At 60.0% G+C, this 13,603-nt stretch overlaps 1 pseudogene; it reads left to right on the plus strand.

Moving 5' to 3' along the window:
* Positions 1 to 280: 280 nt before the first annotated feature.
* LOC139826902 (scavenger receptor cysteine-rich type 1 protein M130-like) lies at positions 281 to 13,065 on the plus strand (annotated as a pseudogene).
* Positions 13,066 to 13,603: the final 538 nt, after the last annotated feature.

Raw genomic sequence — 13,603 nt, forward strand, 5'->3', positions numbered from 1 at the left:
CTTTTCCAGAGCTCCAGTGTTCTGTGCCTGGCTGGATTCACAGACCCCCTGTCCTGGGGTACCTTTTGGGACCCCTTGTCCCCAGCGCTCTGCCTCTGGACCAGCGGTGCCTCACTGGTGATGACAACACCCAGAGATCCCCAGGGCACTGCCAACCTCTGGGGTGCCCCAGAGGCTTGGTGCACTGCTCACTGCCCCTTGTTCCAGGGGAGCCCTGACCCCACGAGGGCAGTTTGTGCCCCCCAGAGAGAGAGAGGACAGGGACATCTGCAGTAGAGACATGGCCTTCCTGGGTGGCTGGCCCAGGGCTGATGCCAGGGGAGAGGAGGGGATGTGGGATCCTCTGGATCATCTCAGTGGGAACAGGGAAAGCCCTGGGGATGGGCTGGGTTTGGATGGTGCTGGGGCAGGTGGTTTACATGGGAAGCTGCAGCCCTAGGTACACGGGGCTGTTCAGGGAGTGCTGGGCTGGGGGCAGTGGGTGCCCAGTGCAGGGCAGGGCGGTGTGTGGGTGGGCATGGGTGGGGGGCAGGTGGCCGTTGAGGTAGGAAGAGGTGCCTTGTGTGGTGGGATGGAGAATGACCCAGCAGGTCTGGACATGGGCACCCCCAGCCTTGTGCAGTTGTGGGGACAGAAGGGACCCTCACACTGCTCTGGGGACCTGCAGGGGAGGGGGCTCCCACCCTGGTACCCCTGACTCTGCCCAGGCAGGAGGTTCCCCCAGAGCTGCAGTGCTGGGGCTTGGTGCTCTCCTGACTCATCCTGTGTTGGTGTTTGAAGGTGCTGCGGAGGTGAGGCTGGTGGATGGCGGCAGGCGCTGTGCTGGGAGAGTGGAGGTGAAACACCAGGGACAGTGGGGGACCATGTGTGATGACTACTGGGGCATGAATGATGCAGCAGTGGTTTGTAAGCAGCTGGACTGTGGATTTGCTGTTGGAGCTCCTCAGTACAGACACTTTGGGCCAGGATCTGGCCCAATTTGGATGGATGATGTCAGCTGTAACGGCACGGAATCTGCCCTGTCTGACTGCGAACACAGCGAATGGGGTGATCATGACTGTGATCATGCTGAGGATGCTGGAGTGATGTGTTCAGGTAAGGGGTCAACCTGATCCCACCTTTAGGGTGGGATGAGGGAAGGCACTGGCCCTCTCAGGAAGCAACAAACATGATCTGAAGGAGTTCCCAATGTGGCCAACCAGTCTGCTGAGCTGGGACTGTCATTGCTGGTGTGACCAGTCCTTGGGAAAGCTGTGACAGCCTTGCGGGCACAGGAACGCATGCAAGCAGCACTGAGCAGCTGCCCAACCCCTCCTGCCTCACCACAGGTTTGTATGATTTGGTTTTTGGTGTTTTTTTCCAGGATTTGTCCGTCTGGTGGACGGGAAGAGCCGCTGCTCAGGACGTGTGCAGATCCGTGATGGGGACCAGTAGAAAAGCGTTTGTGATTCCCACTTTGGCCCCAAGGCTGCTGAGGTGGTCTGCAGGGAGCTACAGTGCGGCGTGGCCCTGCCTGAGTCTGCAGGAGGTCACTTTGGAGAAGGGGCTGGTCCCGTGTGGGATGGAGAGCTTCAGTGTGTGGGGAATGAGTCCCTCCTGTCCTCCTGCCCCACGGGGTCCTCCAGGGACCAGGCCTGCACCCAGATGAACAGCGCTGCTGTCAGCTGCACACGTGAGGACGCAGGGTGGGGTGTTGAACACTGGGGTGAAACCCAGTCTGAGGAGGGGACAGTTGGTGCAGTGGAAACAAGGGAACTGGGACATCTGTTCTCATGGACTGGCAGAGTCTTGACCTTCCTGGGGATCACAGACAAGGGCAGGGCTGGGCTAATGCCCCAGGACAAAGTGAACACTGGGCTGGTAGGACTCCCTGGGATCAACATCTTGCTCCACAGGGGGTGCACAAAGGCCTGAGATGATGAGCTGGGAAGTACTCAGGGCAGACTATGGTCCAGGAGAGCTGAGGGTCCTGGGAGAAGCAGCAGCGTCTGCGTGGGGATCCCTGGGGACAGGTCTCTTCCCAGGGTGCTGGCTGGAGAGAAGTGGGTGCTCTAGGTGAGTCTGGTCCAGGGTCAGGTTGAAGGGTCTGTTAGGGTAGAAGGAAAAGCTGAAAGCTCTGAGGTCACAAATGACCCAGCAGAGCTGGAGCTGGTCGCCCCAGCCTTACACAGCCCGTAGGGAAACAAGGGACCTCTGCACCACCCTGGGGACAGCGTGCAGGGGAGGGGTCTCCCACTCTGACACCCACAGTGCTGGGGCTTGACGCTGATCTGACTGGTCCTGTGTCAGTGTTTGAAGGTGCTGCGGAGGTGAGGCTGGCAGATGGCGGCAGTCGCTGTGCTGGAAGAGTGGAGGTGAAACACCAGGGACAGTGGGGAACCGTGTGTGGTCACTACTGGAGCATGAACGATGCAGCAGTGGTTTGTAAGCAGCTGGGCTGTGGATCTGCTGTTGGAGCTCCTCTGTACGGACACTTTGGGCCAGGATCTGGCCCCATTTGGATGGATGATGTCAGCTGTAATGGCACCGAATCTGCCCTGTCTGACTGCAAACATGCAGGATGGGGTGAACATAACTGCGGTCACAGTCTTGATGCTGGAGTGACATGTTCAGGTAACGGGTCAGTTTTTTCTCACCTTTAGGGGATGGGACTGGGGAAGGGACCTGGCTGTGCCATAAGGAGCAACACACATGCTGGATCTGGCCAAATTAATCAATCATGCTGCTGAGCTGGAACTGTCATTGCTGGTGTAACTGGTCCCTGGGGAGAGCTGTGACATCCCTGTGGGGACAGCACCCCATGCAGGCAGCAATGACCAGCTGCCCAACCCCTCCTCCCTGCCCACAGCTCCCCACAATGACCCATGAAATGGGGTCTATACCAGCACTGACTGACTCATCTGTGCTGCTGTCACCCTCTGAGGCAGCGAGAGGCCAGGGGGACATACAACTCTCCTGTTCCCTGCCTGGCCATTGGCCTGGGACCTGTGCACCCCTGGGCAGAGCACCGTGTCCCTGGATGAGAACATCCCCCTCAAGCAGGCCTTGGAGGGCTCTGGAAAGCACCAGCCATGGTAACAGCTCCTGCATTTCTGTGCTCTGGGACATCTCCCACCTAAAAGGAACCTCCCAACACTGCAGGAACAGCCTGGGATCAGAGTGAGCCTCTGGTTGCACACAGGTGATGATGGTCCTGCCTGGTTCAAGCTCTGCAGGGGCTGAGCAGCTGCAGCTTTGTCACCATCTGGGCCAGTTCTCCTGGACCCCAACTGCTCACACGGCTGCAGTGCTGGGGGAGCATGCTGGGCAGCACAGAGGACCTTGTGTGGGAGCCCTTTGTCTGAGCAGCACCTGTGGCTGTGAGTGTGTGGCAGACACACACCTCAAGTGCTCTGGTGCTGTAGAGAAGGGGAGGAGGAGCCTTGGATGTATTTGTGGCACGAAGACTCACCCAATAGCTTCCCCTGGGATTTACAATGTGCAGTTTGTCCAGGGAGTCCTTGGAGCTGATGTGGGACATGGACAAGTAACTGCCAGAGGGCTCTGGGAAAGCCCAAGTTGTTTTTATTGTTTTGTTTTGTTTTGGTTTTTTGTTTTTTGTTTGTTTGTTTGTTTTCCAGGATTTGTCCGTCTGGTGGACGGGAAGAGCCACTGCTCAGGACGTGTGCAGATCCATGATGGGGACCAGTGGAAAAGTGTTTGTGATTCCCACTTTGGCCCCAAGGCTGCTGAGGTGGTCTGCAGGGAGCTACAGTGCGGCGTGGCCCTGCCTGTGTCTGCAGGAGGTCACTTTGGAGAAGGGGCTGGTCCCGTGTGGGATGAAGAGCTGCAGTGTGTGGGGAATGAGTCCCTCCTGTCCTCCTGCCCCACGGGGTCCTCCAGGGACCAGGCCTGCACCCAGATGAACAGCGCTGCTGTCAGCTGCACACGTGAGGACTCGGGGTGGGGTGTTGAACACTGGGGTGGCCCCAGCCTGAGGAGGGGACAGTTTGGGATTGTGGAGAGAAAGGAACTGGGGCATCTGTTCCCACAGCTGAAAGAGATGTGACCCTCCTGGGGATCACAGACAAGGGCAGGGCTGGGCTGATGCCCCAGGACAAAGGGAACAATGGGCTGGTAGGCCTCTCTGGGATCAACCTGTTGCTTCACAGGGCATACACAAAGGCCTGAGATGATGAGGTGGCAAGTACTCAGGGCAGACTGTGGTCCAGGGGAGCTGGGGGTCCTGGGAGAAACAGCAGCCTGTGCTTGGGGATCCCTGGGGACAGGTCTCTTCCCAGGGTGCTGGCTGGGGAGGAGTTGGTGCTCTAGGTGGGTCTGGGCCAGGGGCAGGTTGAAAGGGGGTCTGCAAGAGTAGAAGGAAGTGCTGAAATCTCTGGGGTTACAAATGACCCAGCAGGGCTGGAGCTGCTCGTCCCAGGCTTGCACGGTCCTTGGGGATAGAAGGGACCTCTGCACCATACTGGGGACAGCCTGGAAGGGAGGAGGATCCCACCCTGACACCCACAGTGCTGGGGCTTGATGCTGATCTGACTGGTCCTGTGTCAGTGTTTGAAGGTGCTGCGGAGGTGAGGCTGGCAGATGGCGGCAGGCACTGTGCTGGGAGAGTGGAGGTGAAACACCAGGGACAGTGGGGGACAGTGTGTGGTGACTACTGGGACATGAACGATGCTGCAGTGGTTTGTAAGCAGCTGGACTGTGGGTCTGCTGTTGGAGCTCCACAGTACGGACACTTTGGGCCAGGATCTGGCCCCATTTGGATGGATGATGTTGGCTGTGATGGCACCGAATCTGCCCTGTCTGACTGCAAACATGCAGGATGGGGTGAACATGACTGTGATCACAGTCTTGACACTGGAGTGACGTGTTCAGGTAAGGGATCAGCCTGTTCCCACCTTTGGGGCTGGGATGGGGGAAGGCCCTGGCTGTGTTCTCGGGGAACAACAAACATGAGCTGGATCTGGGCCCAGTGATGCTGGTCGACCTGCCAATCTGGGACGGTCATTGCTGGCGTAACTGGTCCTTGGGGAAAGCCCAGAGGGAGCCGACCCCAGGGTGAACTGCCCCTGCCTCAGTGTGTCCTGACCCTGCCTCAGTGTCTCAGTCCCACCTCACCTGGTGCCTTGGGCTCCAGGAAAATCCTCCATCCTGCCGTAGGGTGTCCTCTGGTCTGTACTGGTCCCCACCCATTCTGCCAGTTCCCAGCAAACAAGGCTGAGGATCCCTGTGCTGGAAACACGACAGGGCAACTTGTTCGGCACCCACACCTTGGAGGAAGAGCATGAGATGGCTGGTCATGCTGGGTTGTTCCCCCTCAGAGACATGGGAGACTTATGGCAGCCACATACCTCGAGTGCTCTGATGGTGTAGAGAAGGGCCGGAGGGGTCCTGGATGTGTTTGTGTCATCATCACGACCCCAACAGCTTCCCCTAGGATGTGCAATGGCAGTTTGGCCATGGCTTGCTTGGGGGTGATGTGGGATGTGGACATGTAACTGCCAGAGAGTTCTGGGGAGCTCCCAGGTGTGGCGTTGGATTTGTATGTTTGGTTACTTTTTTGTTTCTTTGTTTGGTTAGGTTTTATTGTGGTTTTGTTTGTTTTCTTGTTTTCTTTTGCTTTGCTTTCCCCGCCTCCTCCAGGATTTGTCCGTCTGGTGGACGGGAAGAGCCACTGCTCAGGACGTGTGGAGATCCATGACGGGGACCAGTGGAAAAGTGTTTGTGATTCCCACTTTGGCCCCCAGGCTGCTGAGGTGGTCTGCAGGGAGCTGCAGTGCGGCGTGGCCCTGCCTGTGTCTGCAGGAGGTCACTTTGGAGAAGGGGCTGGTCCCGTGTGGGATGGAGAGCTGCAGTGTGTGGGGAATGAGTCCCTCCTGTCCTCCTGCCCCACGGGGTCCTCCAGGGACCAGGCCTGCACCCAGATGAACAGCGCTGCTGTCAGCTGCACACGTGAGGACTCGGGGTGGGGTGTTGAACACTGGGGCTCTGTGGGGGGTTGGGAACAGAGCAAGGACCAGGCTGGGTGAGTGTAGGACAGAAGGGGTAATGGGACTGTCTGCAGCATGAAAACCATGCAGAAGAAGAAAGGCCTTTGTCCCTCTGGCCTTTCCACCAGCTACGGAGGGTACAAAAGCACCAACCCACCCTTTCTGAACGCCTTCTTTGTCTCTGCCTACTCTGCCGGGGGCTGTCCTGAGGAGCCCCGTACTACTGAGGCCCCAGAGGAAGGCAGCACAATGGAGGAGTTTGCCTGGGTTGATGAGGACTGGGTTAGGGAGCAGTTAGGCCATCTGGACATCCATAATCCATGGGTCCGGATGGGATGCACCCGTGGGTGCTGAGGGAGCTGGCTGAGGTCATTGCTGGGCTGCTCTCCATCATCTTTGCCAAGTCTTGGGAAACGGGAGAGTTGCCTGAGGACTGGAGGAAAGCAAATGTCACTCCAGTCTTCAAAAAGGGCAAGAAGGAGGATCCACGTAACTATAGACCGGTCAGCCTCACCTCCATCCCTGGGAAACTGATGGAACAACTTCTCCTTGGTGCCATCTCAAGGCATATCAGGGATAAGAGGGTCATTAGGGACAGTCAACACGGCTTCACCAAAGGGAAGTTGTGCTTGACCAACCTCATCGACTTTTATGAGGACATAATGAGGTGGATGGGTGATGGCAGAGCAGTGGACGTGATCTATCTTGACTTCAGTAAAGCATTTGACACCATCTCCCACAGCATCCTCACAGCTGAACTGAGTGAGTGCAGTCTGCAGTAAGGGTTCCAGAGCCTGGCCCAGGCTGCTCAGGGAGGTTGTGGAGTCTCCTTCTCTGCAGACATTCAAACTCACCTGGACACCTTCCTGTGTAACCTCATCTGGGTGTTCCTGTTCCATGGGGGGACTGCACTGGATGAGCTTTGAGGTCCCTTCCAATCCCTAACGTGTGATTCTGTGATTCTCTCCTCCTCTGTCCCCAGAGTACACAGGGTTCAGGCTGGTGAATGGCAGCACAGCGTGTGCGGGGGGGGTGGAGGTCCAGATGCTGGGGAGCTGGGGAACTCTCTGTGCCTCCCACTGGGATCTCTTGGATGCCCATGTTCTGTGTCATCAACTCAACTGTGGGTTTGCTGAGTCCATTCCTGGAGGAGAGCATTTTGGGAGAGAGACTGGCCCTGTCTGGAGAGACTCATTCCACTGTGACGGGACTGAAGCCCACCTGGGACAGTGCCCAGTGGTCACCCTGGGGGCCCCCCCGTGCTCCCACGGGAACAACGCTGCTGTCATTTGCTCAGGTGAGTGCTGGGAAAATAGTGCATTAGCTCCGTTTCCCTTTGTGTGAGACATGGCCACCCAAAGCAGGGGTCCCATGGCAGCACCAGGCTAAATTTCTCCCTGGAGGATCCCTGGGGGGCTTTCCTTGCTCAGACTGATCGCTCTGCTCTGGGAGAGCTGAGGTCTGAACAGAGACAGACACCTGTCCCCAGGGCAGCGCCTTAGACCCTGGTACCACTGCCCGGCCCGGGTTCCATATGATGAGCCCAGAACAGGCTGGTGGGGCTCTGCTCCATCCTGCAGCTGCAGACAAACACATCCCATCCCCACAGAGAGCCCTGCAGAGCCTCATCCCATCACCCAGCAGAAGCAGACCCGGGTGTGAGCTGCAGACAGGGCCTGGGCTTTGCCCTCGCTTCTTGTCAGCACAGGGCTCACTCTCGCCCTGTTTGGTCGGACAACCCCCCCTTGCCCTCTTCCCTGGAGGCTGCCGTGCTGCCCGGTGCCGCTGATGGCTGTGGCTCCTCTACTGTCCCCAGGCCCAGCCGACCCTACGTCCCTGCGACTGGTCGGCGGCGGGAGCCGGTGCGACGGGCGAGTGGAGATCTTTCAGCACAGGATGTGGGGCAGAGTCCTGGACGACCAGTGGGACGTGCGGGAGGCCAGCGTGGTGTGCCGGCAGCTGCGGTGTGGAGAGGCAGAAAAAGCCTACAACCCCCCGAAGCCTGAGCGAGGGACGGGCCCCATGGGGCTGCGAGGGGTCCGGTGCGCAGGGCACGAGGCCAGCCTGACCCGCTGCAACAGCTCCCTGCCCAGGAGTGCCCTGTTGGGAGGGGTTGTGGAGGACATGGGAGTCATTTGCTGGGGTGAGCGGCGCTGAACGGGTCCCCAGATGATGGGGTGGGGGGGCGGCCACCCCCTGACAACACCTGGGGTTCCTCCCCACTGCAGGGAGCCTGCGGGTCCGGCTGGTGAACGGACCCGGGCGCTGCGCAGGGAGAGTGGAGATCTACTACCAGGGCAGCTGGGGGACCGTCTGTGACGATGGCTGGGACCTGTCTGATGCCGCCGTCGTTTGCCACCAGCTGGGCTGTGGAGGGGCGGTGGAGGCGGCTGGCTCCGCTCGCTTCGGGGAAGGCTCCGGGCAGATCTGGCTGGACGGTGTGAACTGCTCTGGGGCCGAAGCTGCTCTCTGGGACTGCGCTGCCGGGCCCTGGGGGCAGCACGACTGTGGGCACAAAGAGGATGCGGGTGTTATCTGCTCAGGTGTGTGCCGGGAGCTGTGCCGGGATGCTTCCCCGGAGGCCGGGATGCAGGGCTGTCCCTGGCTGAGCCCCTGCCTGAGCCTGGCCTAGGGACACCCATGCACGGGTGCCCTCAGTTCGCCGGGGTCCCTGGGGAGCTCAGCTGTCCCCCAGGGTGAGCGGGGAGAGCAGGGGCTGTGTCCATCAGGGACTTCTCTCTGCCTTGGGTGCAAGGGGGACTTGCTGGCCCTGCCCTACCTGGCTGGGGGCCTGGGGAGCGCAGGGGTGTCCTGGCTCCCACAGCCCCACACCAGCCTGTTCTCTTGCTGCCTTTCCTCCCAGACTTCATGGACCTGAGGCTGGGGAACAGTGATGGCTGCTCTGGGCACCTCCAGGTTTTCTACAACGGGACGTGGGGGAGCGTTTGCTCCAGCTCGATGACTCCTGACACGGTGTCACTGGTGTGCAAGGAGCTGGGCTGTGGGGACGGAGGATCCCTGGAAACAGGCCTGCCCTATGGCAGGGTGTCTGGCCCTGCCTGGCTGGATTACATGCAATGTGAGAAGGGAACCAGCTCCTTCTGGCAGTGTCCATCCGCCCCCTGGGACCCACAGTCTTGCGATGACCTGCGAGATGAGACCCACATCACCTGCAATGGTAACTCTGAGCCACTCGGGCACTGGTGTCACCCCAGCTTCTGCTCCCCTCTGGGCACGGCCAAATGCAGAGAAAGAGCTTGGAGGGGTTTTCATTGCCATGTCAGACTCTTCTGCTGCTGGTGGTACAGATGTGACCACAGTTCTCAGTGTCCCACATGTCTGGGAGCCGTTGCCACCCGGCAGTGCCTCGGGGAGGCAGCGACATCTGCAAGTGGGGTCTCAGCAGAGACCAGAGAGGATTCAGAGGAGCCTCCCCTCCATGGCCACCCTCCTGCTGCTCTGCAACCAAGATGGCACACAAGGGCACAAGCAGAGCTCAGCCCCGCTCTCTTCTGCACAATCCCCCGAGCAAGTCCCTTCACCACAGTGTTTCCTTCTTCAGGGGACGCCCAGAAATGCCCCCAGAGCCTTTGGCCCTGTGCCCCAACTCCAGCAGCTGCACAGGTAGGGAGCTGCTCCTCCGCGTGCTCCTCTTGCCTGGCTCCTCTGCTGTCTGAGTGCCGTGGGAGCTCTTTGCCTTCTCCAGACAGGGAGAAGATCCGTGCCGTGGGAGGTGAGGACGGGTGCTCAGGCAGAGTGGAGCTCTGGCATCGCGGCTCCTGGGGGACAGTGTGCGATGACTCCTGGGACATGCAGGACGCCCAGGTGGCGTGCAGGCAGCTGGGCTGTGGCCCCGCGGTGTCTGCCCTGCATGAGGCTGCTTTTGGGGTGGGCCAAGGCCCCATCTGGCTGGAGCGGGTGGAGTGCCGGGGAACGGAGTTGTCTCTGCAGGACTGCTGGGCCCAGCCTAGGGACGGACGTGCTTGCCGGCATAAGGAAGACGCTGCCGTGCGCTGCTTGGGTGAGCGGGGGGCTGGGACCCCTTGCTCAGGTATCAGCAGGGAGCTGGGGAAGGCCTTTCACCCGCTTGGTCCTGGCATGGCCCCTGAACTCCCGAGAGCAGGAACGTTCCTGTGGGATGCAGCAGCCTGGTGCCAAGCAGGGAGCAGCCTCAGTGGAACTGTGTCCTTGGGTCAATGCCCATGGAGCCCTGCAGCTCCAGGACCATCCATCCCCTGGGCTACCTGTGCCACCCTGCCCGCCGCCCAGGGCAGAGGCCCCCAGCCCTGTCCTGGGTTCCTTTCTAGCACTACGGGAGGGGCAATTGGGGTGGGATGTGTCAGGGACCCTACAGACACACGCTGTGTGTTACAGGGGAGGCTCCCTGGTACATGCACTCCCACCCTCTCAGCCCAGCTCTCCTTTTCCTCCCCTGCAGCTGCACCCAGGACAGCAGCATCCCCACCCCGAGCAGGTAACTCATCCTCCCCAGGGCTGGGTATCCCAGGGCCAGGCTCTGACCCACAGTTGGGTGGAAGGGGCTTCTTGCTGGAGCGTGAAACTCCCAGGAGGTGGCACTGGGGTGATTATGTGGGGGTTGAGGAGGGGGTGAAATTCAGTCAGCAGGGTGGAAGCTTCTCCATCATTCCCCCTGGGGTCCTCCCCTCTCTGCTGCCTTGTGTGATGGGGGTCAGGGCTGGTGCTGCCTCCATCTCTCCCAGGGCTGGTGCTGTTCTTCCATGTTCTTGCCCGTGTAGATCCCACCCGGGGCCGTCCGACTGTCAGCGGGAGAACCTCAGTGCCCGTCATCATCTGCATCATCCTGGGGGCCCTTCTCTGCCTGCTCCTGGCCCTGCTGGCCTGGCAAGCGTTCAGTGCCAGGGCTGGGTGCAGAGGTGGGTCCTTCCACAGAGCTCCCAGTGATGCCTCCTGGAAGGGCTGGGGGTGCTGTGGGGGGTCAGTAAGGGGTACAATCAGAGCTGAGGGGAGGAGACTGTGTGCTGCCACCTGTCCCACACACCCCTTTGACTGTCTGGCCATAGGGCACCAGCAGGAAGGGGTGGAGAGAGCCCAGAGATGATTGGAGCAAGAGATGGAGCAAGGGGAGACAGGGCAGAGCAGGACCAGGGGAGATGTTATCCTGTAGGAGACGTTATCCTGGGGGAGATGTTATCCCGTAGATGTTATCCTGGGGGAAATGTTATCCTGGAGGAGGTGGTCAAGGCTGGCAGTGCTCTGGGTAGTGCTGGAGGGCACTCTGGGGCAAGGAGAAGACGAGAGGAACATAGGGCAGCAGGGCCCATCTCCATGGATTCATGCCCCAGGCTGACCCTCTGCCCAGCCCTGCGTGCCCTTGGTAGGGCAGGGGCCCTGCTATGGACTTGTGGGGCAGACAGGGGTTGGCTCCAGGTGGAGGGGAAGCACGGGAGCTGCTCTGGGGTCAGACAAGGGGGATGACCCAGGGGCCAGAGGGGCTTGAGCGCTGTCTCCAAGTGGCTGATGTGAGGGTGATGCTGCCCTAGATCATCTCCACAGTGATGTGGCCCTCGCTGGGAATGTGGCAGCTGTTCCTGGACAGCACAGTGGGGCTGTGCTGTTGGAGCAGTCCTGGGCTGGGCCAAGGAACAGGTTTGGGGAGGAGAGTGGGGTCCCATTGCCCCTCTGCCTGTCCCCATGCCAGCTCTGCCTCTGTTCCCAGGCTCCAGGACAGCCCAGGAGCTCTTCCCCGAGGCCGTGTACGAGGAGATCGGTCACAGCCCAGCGTGGGAGAAGCAGGCGAGGTTTGGTCACTTAGGTGGGTGTGGGCACATCTGCAGGACCCTTTCTCCCCACCCCACCCCAGGGCTGATGCCCTGAAGCCCCCAGCTCGTGGTCCCTGCAGTGCTGGGGCTGTGTGGTCTGTGGGGAGAGCACCCCAGCCCTGGACCCGGGAGAGGAGCTGCCTCCCAACCAGCTTTGCCCGTCGCAGCTGGACAGCCCCTCTCTTCCTGCCCTTACAGCCACTTGACGAGTGAGGGAAGAGCTGTCCTGGGGCAGCTCTGGGAGCACCTTTGAGACAGGGCTTGTCCCAGGGGAGCAGGGTGAATTCCCAGCCCTCCTCCCCATGAAGCCCCAGCTCTGTGGGTCCCCCTTCCCCAGCAGCACTGGCCACAAACCAGGTCAGTGGTCTCATCCCATAACACCCACTGCGCATCTCTCCAGGCTCCTCTTCGGAGCAGTCCCTGACCCAGCTGCAGCCCTACCCTGGGCACCGAGAGGAGGAGGATGGTCTGGGATCAGCACCAGGTAATGAAGCAGGAAGGGGCTGATCTGCCTGCAGACAAGTGAAGGACAGAGGTGTCACTGGGTGTCACCGTCAGAGATGAGGAGGACCTGAGGGTCTCCTGTGCTGCTGCCAACACCAGTGCCTCCCATCCTCTGCTCTGCACGATGGATCTTCTCGTTGTCACCAGCTCCCCTCTCTTTTCAGATGTTTCTGTTCTGCCTGAGGGTGACCCAGTGGATGGCTATGATGATGCCAGGGAGGTTTCTCTCCCTGGGGAGGGCGATGCCCCTGGACAGGGAGCTTGGGAAATGCCCAGGGTGCCAGAGGAGGAAGCAGAACCCAGCGATGCACCCAGAGGTGAGAGGGAAACTCAGCGCTGCTGGTTCCTGGGGTGCCACCCCCACTGCCACCCCCACTGCCACCCTGGTTGCTGCTGCACTGAGACCTAAACCTCCTGGGAAGGGGGCACCTGCCCCAGGAGTTTCCCATGGAGGGACTGAAGGGTGGGAGAAGCAGCTGAGTGTGGTGAGGAGCAGGGGGGAACGTGATGCACAGGCCCCATGGGGTGAGCTGCAATGTCCCGCATTGCTCCTTGCAGGGGGCAGCCTGTGCTCCCAGAGAAGTGCTGGGGTCCCTGGAGCTGAAGGAGGCACCACGTCCCTGTCCCCGGGGAGCATGGGCTACGATGACGCTGAAGAGATGTCTCTGGCACATCTGTGACACACAAAGGCTGTGACAGAGCTGGGTGCACAGCAACCCCTGAGCCCCCAGCCAGGAGAGCCCATCCCTGCTGTCATTGAAGCTGGGAGAGCTGTGAGCATCAGGAACCGCCTCCCTTTGCCCATGGGCAGCACCAACAGTCCAGAGTTTCCTCCAGTTGTTTTCCATTTTTACATTGTACATCATATTTGTGCTTATTAAAAGTCTCAGGGGGTTTGGCCCGGAGCTGGTTTGTGTCTGCCCAGGTGCCAGGAAATCTTCCCGAGTGTTAACAGGGGCAGCAGAGAACAAAGACATGGCGGTGCGGAAGGGGTTTGTCTCAGGGACAACAGGCTTGGGGTCAGGTTGTGGTGCTGCCAGCGCCCGTGGTCCCTGTGGAATAATCCTGCTGACAGAGACGCTTCCCTCCTGCTTTGCCACAGGCAGTTTCTAGTCAAAATGACTCTCTAACAGATCCCATGATGCTCCCCAGTGCCCATTTCTTCATCCCGAGATCTCCCAACTGCCTGGGTCACGCTGGTCCCACAGTGCAGAGCCCATGACAGAGCTGCCAATCAGGGTCAGCCCTGGGCTGTGACCCCGCAGAAGTGAACCCCAAGGTGGTTTCAGCATTGTTTCCCAGGGTATGCTC

The sequence above is a fragment of the Patagioenas fasciata genome, unplaced genomic scaffold (genome assembly GCF_037038585.1).
Source record: "Patagioenas fasciata isolate bPatFas1 unplaced genomic scaffold, bPatFas1.hap1 Unplaced_7, whole genome shotgun sequence".
Lineage (NCBI taxonomy): Eukaryota > Metazoa > Chordata > Aves > Columbiformes > Columbidae > Patagioenas > Patagioenas fasciata.